Genomic DNA, 9,004 nt, shown 5'->3' on the forward strand with positions numbered 1-9,004 from the left:
AAAAATAATCTTCCGGTTTGAGAAAGCTATGATATAATTCTGATGCATAAAAAATAATGGTACTTGTTCGCATCAGAATTATATTTTAACCATGATGTTTTGCATTAACATCACTATGGTGCTTTAGGGAATAATAGACCACAAACCTAAGCTATTTACATCTTCCTACAAAAAGATAAATTGTAATAGTACTGTACATAGTTGTTGTAACAAATTTACGGTGCCCCAACAGAGCGCAGTTTACGAACACAAAGAACAGAAACCATTTCATTGGTATAAACCAAATTCAGTAAACCAAATTCAGAAAATCTAATATCAAAATATTGTATTCGTTTATTTCCAAATTAAGCGAGCGCTCAAAAATAAATCTGAAGCATGTAGGTGTAAGGACAAATAAGAGCACCAAATTCAGAAATTAAATATTAGATAACTTTGACAATGAAATTCTGATGACTTACCTTCTCATGCATGTAATCTGTCATTGAGCATTAATACGCAATCGCAATGAGCTTAATTGCAAGTTTTGAAGAGTCGACATATAAAAATGCCAATAAACAAATCTAAACTAAAAAGGAGTGGACTCGAGCGTGATTGTGCTCCTCGTAGGCCTGGAGAGCAACAACATTGGCGCCTTTTCCTACCATCCTCTCCCCTCCCCTCCTATCCTCATTCGCTTCACGGCCACTGCTTAGCGCCAATAAAACTGAACTCAAACAAAAAAAAAGTGGATTGTAGGGTGATCATGCTTCTGGCGAGCAACATAATTGAGCTTCTTTTAGATTTATACATCCAAACGACTTGACGGTAAAAACCTGAAATTTTAGCACACATATCAACAAATCGTAGAACTCTAATGTCATTTATCTAAGTGAACTGACAATATAACACAAAATCTGCTCACATATGAGCGCCCCACATTTCCTTTTTCTATTGTCTCTTATTAAACTGAATTGCATTTATGTGCTAGTCCTATAATCATCTCAACTCCTACTACTAACCCACTTAATAAAAAGCACACCAGAAACTCAATTCGGCTCCTGGGTGCGTATGATCCCTCTACCATAAAAACATATTTCTAAGTGTTAAAAAATTTTGACAAATTTTTTTACGTGTACATCTCCATAATATATGTGTATTCGTCAAGTTTCACGAAAAAATGTTATTTTTTGTAGTCTAAGCGAAAAAGAGAAAGTTTATCTTGTGACAAGTCTTTGTTTTAGCACCGAATTTTGTCTTTTTTACACAGGCCACATGACATGTCGATTTTTCATGAAACGACTTTGTGAGCGCGTAGCACATGAAGATGTACGTGCAAAATTTTTGTTTTAATTTTTTTAACATTTTAAAATGTGTGTAACATGTATTTCAAAATAAAGGGAGCATACGCTCCCATGTGCCAAAACATCACTCCCCAACACACACACCATTCAGAGACATAGCAAAATAGTAGATTAATAAAAAGCACACACACCATTCTTCAACGCCTGCAAATGCATATGGCCATCCAACCTGGTGGGGATAATCCTATTTTTTAACAACCATTTTCTCAAAATTGAATTGTAAATGAAATATTAGACTGTTTACCTTGAAGATTATTGCTCAATAATCCACCATTATACCAGACATCTAGTGTGGCCTGCCAAGGTTTGTGCATTGTCACAATACTGTAGACAGTGGATTCTCTTCGCACCTGCAAGAGAAATGAATCTAAGTTCAAGATAGTATTCCATATGAGGTTTTTAACATTCTGAAGCTTTGTACTAATAATATCATCGATAACAAAACCGTACAAAATTTCTGTTACTAAGAAAGCACAAGAAAGAGCATAAATCAGAGGCAGGCCAAAAATAATGATTGGTTAACATAAATATTTTAGATACCCTATTCTTTAACACCTGCAAGTGCATATGCTCATCACACCTGGTGGAACAAATCCACATTCGACCCTCAAATACGATCAATTCTGTTAGAGCCGATCGACACATAATCTTTGCGCAAACAGCAAATCTTTCAGCATGAAGAAATTTTCAATCTCATCTAGAATGGATTCGACCAACGACAAGACAAGATATCTCAACAACAACAAAATTCAGAGATACAAGTGAAAACATCAACAATTTTCATTACCAGAAATAACAAGGCTGCATGAAGGATTTTTGTCCGAACCATCATATAAAGAAAGAAGAGCCTCCAAAAGTTCGAGATAGTTCCTGCACTCACCAAATGGCTAACCAAATAATCCCATCCTTTTAGTGTTCTGCTATGCTTCAACTGTGGCAATTGTACACGCAAAAAACTGAATGTCGCCACTAATTCAACTAACATGTCGAGAAACTAACATTGATATATGAAGACATCCTGATAATAGCTCCCATTATATTGTGTATTCCTTCTTATGTAAACAAATATTTAAATTCCTTGATAATTTATACATAATAGATTGGACCCTAGACCTGCACATAAAACAAGGTAAGAGTAAAAAGTTGGTCAATCATTAATGTATTTAGTAAGTATGCATAAAAAATGGTTCATAATTTATGCATAATAGATTGGACCCTCTATAAACCTTAGTTGCAGAGCAGCGCAATTTAGATATAGCTTCACCTGGAAAGGAACACAACAGAAAATTGGGATTTGAAATCCGAATTTATTTAGGAAGAATCTAAGGTTGAAAGAACAAAACTAACATGTAGGATGCACATACCCGTCCACATCGCTGGCCTCCTGTGGGTACATGATGACAATGACACAACCTCCTGCAGATGAGGAACAGGAGCAAGGACGGCAAAATTCAGTGACTATGCATGTTATTTTTATCAAATACATGATATACCTTCAACAGATGATAAGCAAAAGAAATGGATGCCAAAGAATCAAAAAAGGGGGATGCAAATGAAGATCAGGGCACAAAGAAATCAGTGATGAGGATGAGGAAGTCCGACAGAGCCGTCCGTCAATGCGTAGCCTGTCAACGAAAGTAATCAAACTTGAAACATAAACTTCAGGAAGCAATCATTTATTCAGAATCAATGTGCATCCAAAACTGCACTACAATGAACTGCAAAGACCTTACATGCAGAGCTAGAGAAACTATATTTGAGTTACCATATGACCATATTTTATAAGCATCAAACCGTGTCTAATTCGTTGCTGCATATAGATTAAACCATCATTGAATCAATGAATTCAGTTAATTTTAGAACTATTAGTGTGTCCATCTTATGCTGTAGGTTGGCAGCGACGATGTCAAGAAAGTGCTCCAGGCACGACCATTCACTGAGTGGCACAAAGAAGAGCAAGAAAAACTCACGTATCCAATGGTGATGTGCCGGTATAATCGGAGATGCTAGAGTTTCGTGGACACGACAAGGCTTGATCCAACGCCCCCCTCAGCAATGCACGATCACCTCGCAAGATCACCAAGCTTTGTGAAAAAAACCAGGACATCAATGAACAAGATCAGTGCATTTCGAACAGGTACTACCTTTGGATCAGCATTATGAGGTGCATTTTCTATTCTCCATCTATGTGGTGCCCCCAATCTTCAGCCGTACCCTCTTCCATTTCAGATTTAGGAGGGTGTTACATTGTAACAGGGAACCATGGTAAGGGGCAGTGCCAGAAGAAGTCTACATGTGACCGTAAACATCAGCTCGTCTCTAGAATCTCATCCATTAGATCCCAATATTTTAAATAAAAATCCCCAAATCAATCACAACAAAGATGTAAAAAGGAGCCACCTTTTTGTTGATTTGCTGCTTCTGTCGCCACGGCTTCTCGCCATTGGTGTCTGCCAGCACTCTGGCGGTGCCAGGCTACAGGGAGTTGCCGATGATCTGGTCCATGCCTCCATCTGGTTGTACCAATGGCTGACCGAGGCGAAGCTGGAGGTGCCACGAAGAAGAACATATGGAGCAGCAGGTGGCGTCAAGACGAGGGTGTTCTCCGGCCGGCTGTGTGGGCTCTGTTAGATGTATATATATGTCCGTAGTTTCCCCATATGTTAGGGGGCTTTCTGCATATTGTGGCATTTGGCCCCCTGATAATACAACAAGCATATTGTCCTAACATGGTATCAGAGCAGACAGAATAGAGGACTCAGAGGTCATATGAAAAGAAGCTCCAAAATCCATATACCACGGGGACGTACCTGACTGTGTAGAAAGTGGTGGTCGCGCAGTGCCAGAAGAGCCAGTCACAGAACCAGCAGCGCCCGGCGAGGAAGAGTCTGTAGTAGCGAGCAGACCACGAAGACCCCTGAGAATGTCCTGATCAGAGAGTGCAACTGCAGAAGATCCTGAAGAGCCAGCCTGCTGACGATCCTGGAAGTGAGGACGTAAACTGGGATCCCGCGTCCAGCAGGTGGAGGAAGTGTGGCCAACCTTGCCACAGTAGGTGCAATGAGGACGAGGGCGGAGACTCGGACTGCGAGGCTACTGACGTAAACTGGAATCCCAAGCATCAAGCAGGCAGTGAAGCTGCGCTATCTCATGCGCAGAGAGGGGCGCGACTGGAGAGGTCGGCGTACAATCAGGTGCCGACGAGGAGCTATCACCCACACGCACAGAGGCCACCAAAGGGGGCGACGGAGAGCAACACGCCGATGAAGACAGAGTCGGCAAAGCACGGTCATAACCATGTGAATAGGCCGCGAAAGTCGATGTAGAGCGGCCGGCCGACGTAGACGGAGTCGACGAAGCGCGGCCATAACCGCGGGAAGAGGCCGCAAAAGTCGATGTAGAGCGGCGGGCCGACGTAGACGAAGTCGGCGAAGCACGGGCAGAGCCGCATGAAGAGGCCGCAAACGGCGACGAAGAATGGCTAGTCATCATACACGGAGACAGCGGACAAATACCAAGGACCGAAGGGAGGCCCAAAGATAAGGCAAGATCAGCAGAAGAAGACATCGGGTAACAACAGCCGACGACAGTATTTTTTTCGCTATTTTTTTTTAGATCGAAGTCAACAGAGGAGAGAGAAAATGGATCACGGGACGGCCGGCGCGGGATGAGCAGGGGCCGACGCGGGCAAAGTCAACAGAGGAGAGAGTAGGGGCGGGCGGATCCTTCCGCGCGACCAGATCGAGCAGGCAGGGGCGGCAGGCGCGGGAGAGCAGGCAGGAGCGGCCGGCGTGCGGGAGAGCAGGCAGGAGCGGCCGGCGCGGGATGAGCACGGCAGAGGACGGCACGGTGTGGATCGGGAGCCGGCAGAGAGATGCTGGGCGGAGAGCGTCTGGAGCGAGGAGCGGCCGGCACGGGAGAGGAGCAGCCGGCAGAGGACGGGAAGAGGCGGCTGGCAGGGCGCAGGCCGGCGGGAGAGGCGGGGGAGACGCGGCAGCGGCCGGCGACGGGACGGCGGCCGGCGGGGGAGACGAGGCGGCGGCCGGCCAAGGAGGGAGAGCGGCGGCGGAACAAGCCAAGGCACCGCGCGGATTAGAAAAATAGGACTAAAATTGGCTCTGATTTTTCACGGTACACTTGGGTGTTTTTCATGCGCTCTCGCAGTGAGGTGCTCTCTATTTATCAGCGTTTTGCGGCCATGGTCCGCACTCAGTATTCCTCACCCATTCGCGTGTTCCGTGCTGATTCTTCTGGTGAATATATCTCCCAGCACCTTCATGGTGTCCTTGCTAAGGAGGGCACCCTCGCTCAGTTTTCTTGTCCTGGCGTGCATGCTCAAAATGGCGTCGCCGAGCGTAAGCATCGTCATCTTCTTGAAACCACCCATGCTATGATGATTGCTTCTTCTCTTCCGCCCCATTTCTGGGCTGAGGCTATCGCTACATCGGCCCACCTCATTAACATTCAGCCTTCCGCTGCTCTACAGGGTGGCATTCCTCTCGAGTGTCTCTCTGGTGTTTTTCCAGACTACTCGACTCTCCGTTCATTTGGTTGTGTATGCTATGTCCTTCTGCCTCCTCGCGAACGCACCAAACTGACCGCTCAGTCTGTTGAGTGTGTTTTTCTCGGATATAGTGATGAGCATAAGGGCTATCGCTGTTGGGACCCCGTTGGTCGTCGGATGCACATCTCTCGTGACGTCACGTTTGATGAGACGCATCCCTTCTATCCTCGCCCCACCTCGGGTATTTACCCGGTGGATGATATCTCTTTTCTTATTTTTCCGGATGCACCCCCTACTGTCCCTCCTCCCCTCCCTCCTACTTCTGATGCGCCCCCTTCGGCGCCATCCTCTCCTTCGTCTAGTCCACCTAGTACTCCTCGTTCTCCGGCTTCGGCTCCTTCCGATGTTGTCCCTTCTTCCTCTTCTTCTGATGACTTGTCTTCTGCAGATGAGCTTCCCCCTTCACGGCCTGTTCGTCAGCGTCGTGCTCCAGTTCGTTACTCTCCTAGTCAGTATGGTCTCTCTGTCGTTTCCGAGCCGACTTCTTATCGGGATGCTGAGTGTCATCCTGAATGGCAGCTTGCCATGGCTGAGGAGATCGCTGCGCTTGAGCGCACTGGCACTTGGGATCTTGTTTCTCCCCCTTCTGGTGTTCATCCCATCACGTGTAAGTGGGTATATAAAATTAAGACTCACTCTGATGGATCTCTTGAGCGCTATAAAGCGCGTCTTGTGGCTCGTGGTTTTCAGTAGGAGCACGGCCGTGACTATGATGAGACTTTTGCCCCTGTGGCTCATATGACTATTGTGCGTACCCTTCTTGCTGTTGCTTCTGTTCGCCGCTGGTCTGTCTCCCAGCTTGATGTTCAGAATGATTTTCTTAATGGCGAGTTGAGTGAGGAGGTTTACATGCTGCCTCCTCCTGGGTATTCTGTTCCCGATGGGATGGTCTGTCGTCTTAGACGTTCTCTCTATGGTCTCAAACAGGCCCCTCGTGCCTGGTTTGAGCGCTTCGCCTCTGTGGTGACTGCTGCTGGTTTCTCTCCTAGTCTTCATGATCCAGCACTTTTTGTTCACACTTCTCCTCGTGGACGTACTCTTCTTCTTCTCTATGTTGATGATATGATTATTACTGGTGATGATCCTGAGTATATTGCCTTCGTTAAGGCTCGTCTTCGTGATCAGTTTCTTATGACTGATCTTCGTCCCCTTCGCTATTTTCTTGGCATTGAGGTTTCCTCCACTTCTGATGGCTTTTCTATCTCTCAGGAAAAGTACATTCAGGATCTTCTTGCTCGTGCTGCTCTTGGGGATGAGCGCACGGTTGATACTCCTATGGAGCTTAATGTTAAGCTTCGTCCTACTGATGGTGATCCTCTTCCTGATCCCACTCGTTATCGCCATCTTGTTGGGAGTCTTGTTTATCTTGCTATCACTCGTCCTGATATTTCTTATCCTGTTCATATTCTGAGTCAGTTTGTCTCCGCTCCTACCACTGTTCACTATAGTCATCTCCTTCGTGTTCTTCGTTATCTTCGTGGCACGATCACTCATCGCCTTTTCTTTCCTCGTTCCAGCTCTCTCCAGCTCCAGTGCTACTCGGATGCTACGTGGGCGAGTGATCCTACGGATCGTCGTTCACTTTCTGCTTACTGTGTGTTTCTTGGTGGTTCGCTTGTTGCTTGGAAGACGAAGAAACAGGTAGAAGTTTCTCGTTCGAGTGTTGAGGCTGAGTTGCGGGCTATGGCTTTGTTGATTGCTGAGGTGACCTGGTTACGGTGGTTGCTTGCAGATTTTGGGGTCTCTGTTACGACACCCACTCCACTTTTGTCTGACAGTACAGGTGCTATCAGTATTGCACGTGATCCGGTCAAGCATGAGCTGACCAAGCATATTGGTGTTGATGCTTTTTACACACGTGCTCAGGTGCAGGATGATGTTGTTGCGGTTCATTATGTGCCTTCAGATTTGCAGTTGGCAGATTTCTTTACGAAGGCACAGACTCGAGCGCAGCATGACTTCTTACTCTCCAAACTTAGTGTTGTGGATCCACCATGAGTTTGAGGGGGGGTGTTAGATGTATATTGTCAACACCCGGATTTTTAAGTCCAGATGCCTATTATGCCATTCCTCGCAATCCCAGGAATATTGTTTTTGCGAGACATAATAGATTGATATCACAACACATCATTCATTACAACACATAATCGTCTTAAATAAAGGATCACATGATCCAGTCTTATTACAATAATAGAAGTTCGATTGATCCATTACATAACACATAGCGGGAGCGAAATAGCGTAGTAGTAGTCCATCTATTCCACAGGTAACTGTTGACGTCAGGAGTGATCCTAGTTGTCGTAGACGTCCTGCTGTCCTTCTTCCGGGTTCTGGTACTCCTCTTCATAGTCTGGCCATTTGAATAGCCAGGGACACAGCCATGAGTACTTTAAAGTACTCACAAACTAATACTAAGGTAAACACTATCAACTATAGTAAGGGGGTTCTAAGCTCTAGTTTCATTTGCATAAAGCCAGTTTTATTTCATAAGCACTTTTAATAATCAAAGCCTCTTCAATTAACTAACTCAAGTGGGAACATTAGTGTCATTCCCACAACGCAGTTGTGATTCAAAGTCAAAGTAACTTTTCACTTCAAATCACAAGTCACCATTCATATTTTTAGAAAAATTCTGATGACGGAACAGTATGGCCTTTCCAACTGTCCATGACCGAGGACGCGGCTATTCGAATAGGTTAAACTCTGCAGAGGTTGTACACTTGTGCCACAACAATTGCAATAGTTCGTCAGGGGTAACTGGCCCTGATTTATCATACGCAGTACGCGAACTACCAATCCTAACCTTTCATTTACATACTCTAGTATAGGCACCTCTCCCCATGAGCTTGGCCTCCCGGTGAAAACAAACCGTCAACCCGGAATCGCACAGGGCTTGGGTAGTACATTCACCTCATTTCACGTCATTTCACATTCAATGGAGGCAGCCTCGGCATAACCCCTATGACGCTTGTTCAGAGGGAACCCATACTAAAATACATAAGTTTCCAGCTAAGCCTTACCCAGATTCAGGTATTGTGGGGGTACAGGTAAAATTGGAATGGTATCGCATCCGAAACCAACCATCGGTTTTGGTAAAATT

At 45.4% G+C, this 9,004-nt stretch overlaps 1 long non-coding RNA gene across 4 annotated transcripts; it reads right to left on the minus strand.

The window, feature by feature from the left end:
- Positions 1-444: 444 nt before the first annotated feature.
- Positions 445-3,959, minus strand: LOC139831002 (uncharacterized). Of its 4 annotated transcripts, none has more exons than XR_011744796.1 (9): positions 3,741-3,959; positions 3,485-3,629; positions 3,311-3,407; positions 2,705-2,965; positions 2,567-2,604; positions 2,340-2,453; positions 2,128-2,227; positions 1,585-1,690; positions 445-812 (listed from the first exon to the last, which is right to left on the minus strand). It is a non-coding gene; the product is annotated as an uncharacterized lncRNA (long non-coding RNA). The 4 variants fall into 4 exon arrangements; XR_011744798.1 differs by adding an exon at positions 1,472-1,509 and having other exon boundaries at positions 3,311-3,629; XR_011744800.1 differs by having other exon boundaries at positions 2,128-2,210; positions 3,311-3,629.
- Between the last annotated feature and the right edge of the window lie 5,045 nt (positions 3,960-9,004).

This window comes from Lolium perenne, chromosome 1 (genome assembly GCF_019359855.2).
Source record: "Lolium perenne isolate Kyuss_39 chromosome 1, Kyuss_2.0, whole genome shotgun sequence".
NCBI lineage: Eukaryota > Viridiplantae > Streptophyta > Magnoliopsida > Poales > Poaceae > Lolium > Lolium perenne.